The following is a 3,539-nucleotide window of genomic DNA, read 5'->3' on the forward strand; positions in this document are numbered from 1 at the left end:
GTGGACGAGAAAAGAACAAAGTAAAGTATAAAGTTGGCTATTAATATTTTCTCTGGCTTGGCGTTATTTCGCCCATTTGAGAAATATATCATCTATTAAGATGTTACCTTTATTTAATTTATTACATTAACACTACTATTACTTTAAATAAGACTGTTTATGACTATTAGCCATTGTTCTCGTCATATCTTTTTATTTATTTACATAGGAACCAGTGTTGCAGCGGGATTTGGTTTAGGAGGGAACCAGAGGTATGCAGACAGTTTTGGAGGACACTTAGCACGAGACAACGGTCCGGCAGAGAGTGTTTTCCCCCAGAAGAATATGAATGAAAGACCAACAAATAATCCAGGTAAAAGCGCGTCTGTCTGTGCTGACAACACTCGACATTGATTTGAGCACCTCTATTAGCATTTGTTTGCTCGGCAACATTGGCTGAAGCGATCTTAAAATGGTAATGTTAACTGTTAGCTAAACTGAGCTAAGTTTATACTGAATTGGACTCAAACTCATTTTAACGTGCAACGTTTAACTTATATTGATTTATACTATATATATTAGATGTTGTGAACTTATTTTTCTCTGGTTTAGAGTAACGTATAACGTTAGCTTGAGAAAATAACATCGCGACGTAACCTATAAGAACGTTAACGTAAATCTATACAATATGCATAGAGGTAAAGTTGGTTTTATATTCGCACATTCGTTCATTTAGAAGTCTCTATACTGTTTACCATGTTACTTTGAATATTCGATCAGAATTAGAGTGCCAGTATGACTTGAAATCAACATTAACACTGTTTATTTGACCGTGAGCATGTTGTACTTTGATAGTCATTAGCTGCTAAAATGATTTCGCTATTTAGAGTTTGCAAATAATACTTTTATGAAATTAAATTATTAAGGGGGAAGTCTGAATCTGCTAATATAAAACCAATTTTACCTCTATGCATTATGCTAATAACCACCTTTTTGCTATTTATTGTTTGCTAATTATTTTTTTATCACAACTCTTGACATTTGGTTTAACATAATTGTTACCATTATATTTTTTTCTGTTTAGATATGGCACTGGCACAGCAGCAGGTTTTGTCTGAAGAAACAAACAGCATTTCGGAGGAACATCTTGATCAGCACAGCCTTATGCTTAAAAAATAAGCAAGACCAGTAAGCAACCAAGGTAAACAAACAAAAAAAAGTTGTGTGGAGGTTGTGGATTGTAGCAAGGTATTCTTATCTGTATTTTTGGCTTTTTTATGGTCTCAATATAGAATACTGGGAGCCTGCCTGTGCAAACTGGACCTCATACAACAGAAAGTACTGTACATCTATTTGTTTCTCAATATAGTAACGTTACTTTTAATACAAAATGTGTCACATGTTTAGTTGCTAGCTAAATAAAAAAATCGTTTTCCCTTTTTTATTAAACCATTTAGTAGGGTTTTTTTTCATCTTTGTTTATAAAATTTTTGAGCAGATTGAGGTCTGTCATGGGTCAGACATTTCAAAATACAATAATTAGATTTGGGATACATGCATTTGTCTATGTATTAAATGTCTTTTTCCCCATTTCATGTTGCCTAAATATTTTGTAATAAATAAAATAATACAATTTTTTGTATAAATAATTCCAGAGGATGAAACAAAATGCACAGCAACAACCAGAGTGAGCCAGAAGATAGCAGGAGAAGTAGTGAAGAGAATGACAACCATGAACAACAGTGTGTTATCCTTCTTTCACCAGCTAACTGAGAACTTGGATTAGGTGAGACACTCTCAATAGTTGTATCAGTATTCAGTCAGTTTTAGTTTATTAGGAATACATAAAACAAATAGTCTAATCTGTCCTGCAGTGAATCAACCCATCACAAATGCTACAATGTTTTTGTAAAACCTTGTTAGGGAAAAAAATAAACAGGACATTCTGGTTAGTTATCTTTTAAACATGGTAGTGAGCAGGAGCCAGTTGCTCAGTACCAGCTGAAAACTACCCCAACCTAGCTGCCATGCTTCAAAATAATTAACCAGTATATGATTTGTTTTTTTAAACAAGCTTCTTCTATGCTTATGTTAGTCTGTTTGTCCTTATCCAGAGTTCTTCATAATCCTGGACTGGGCCAAATCCTGACCAGATGCTGTGGTGGTCATGGAGGAGTGAATCCTAAAAGACACACGTGATCAATGAGTTTCCGCATTGATCCAATGGGCCAGCCTGACCACCCGCTGGTGAACTTTCAAGCCTCTGGTGCCTAGACTGCGGCCTTGCACAAGTTTGGCCAGAGGAGAACTGGTCGTGCCCAACTGAGTCTGGTATCTCTCAAGGGATTTTATTCTACACTTTCGTCAGTTGGTGAAGTTTGTTCCATGCCACTGTCGCCACTGGATCGCTTGGCTACGATTGGTGGATCGGTGGATTTGCTCTTCAGTGTTTGGACTTTCAGCAGTGACATTTACTGCTTCAATTCTGAAAACTGGACTGAAGCAGCTTCAATTTATAAGAACTTCTATGTTAAGCTGCTTTGACATCATTGATCTACATTGTAAAAGTGCAATAGAAATAAAGATGAATTGCATTTGAACATGTGAATTCAGACCTTGTTGAGCATTTGACACCAGAACTAGTAATATTTTAAAGTTGGGTTGTTTCTGAGTCGGCTAATAGTTACAAATATTTATTTTTCCAACAATATGCAATTCAGAAGTTTAAATTTTTATTGTACATGTATGTTCTAGTGCTTTGTGTGATTTATTTATTTTTAATGTGTTGATTTTATTGCTTAATGTAATTTTCACACATTTTCCTTAAATGCTTTAAGCATTATTAATGTTTTAAAGAATGGAATATTTTGTAATTGTGTCTGGTTTAATGTCAGTAGTACTTAGTACAATTGTTTTTTTTTTCTCAACAATATGCAGGTCAGACACTTAAATTAGTTTTGTACATGTATGTTAATGTGCTTTGTCATTTTCAATGTTTTTTTTCTTAAAGTAAAATATTTTGAATGATTGAAATGTAATGTTTTTACACATTTTTAAGCTTGTTTTAAGCATCTCCAATGTTTTAAATAAAGAGTGTTTATTTTGTTAATATTTTGTAATTGTGTCTTTTTTAGGTCTATAGTATTAAAATAATATTAATAAAATTATATTATAAAATATTTAGGACAAAATTAAAAGGTTTACAGTAGCTAACTGTTAACTTAGGTTTTTACAGTAGTTAACCATTTTCAGACACTACGGTAACATGCTGTAAACGGATTTGTAAATCTAAAATACAGTAACTTACTGGCAACAGTGTTGCCAGTAAGTTACTGTAAAAACCCTTTGAAATGTCTAACAGTGTAGCTTAAATTTTATTTTCTAGAATATTATATTTATTTATTTTCAATTACATATCACCACTTCTGAATTATAATGTTCTGTCTGCATTCTGAGTGCTACTGAGTTTTTGACTGTTAAGGTTTTCCGTCCAGCAAAAAATGATTTTTTATTCAGAATTTTTTAAGATTTCTGAATAAAAAGTTCAGAAATTTACACAA

The 3,539-nt window shown here is 33.0% G+C and overlaps 1 long non-coding RNA gene across 1 annotated transcript; it reads left to right on the plus strand.

Moving 5' to 3' along the window:
- Window positions 1-239: 239 nt before the first annotated feature.
- On the plus strand, window positions 240-3,088 carry LOC137489284 (uncharacterized). The gene is made up of 4 exons (XR_011008690.2): window positions 240-352; window positions 1,064-1,180; window positions 1,272-1,765; window positions 2,094-3,088. It is a non-coding gene; the product is annotated as an uncharacterized lncRNA (long non-coding RNA).
- The last annotated feature ends 451 nt before the right edge of the window (window positions 3,089-3,539 follow it).

The sequence above is a fragment of the Danio rerio genome, chromosome 24 (genome assembly GCF_049306965.1).
Source record: "Danio rerio strain Tuebingen ecotype United States chromosome 24, GRCz12tu, whole genome shotgun sequence".
Classification (NCBI taxonomy): Eukaryota; Metazoa; Chordata; class Actinopteri; order Cypriniformes; family Danionidae; genus Danio; species Danio rerio.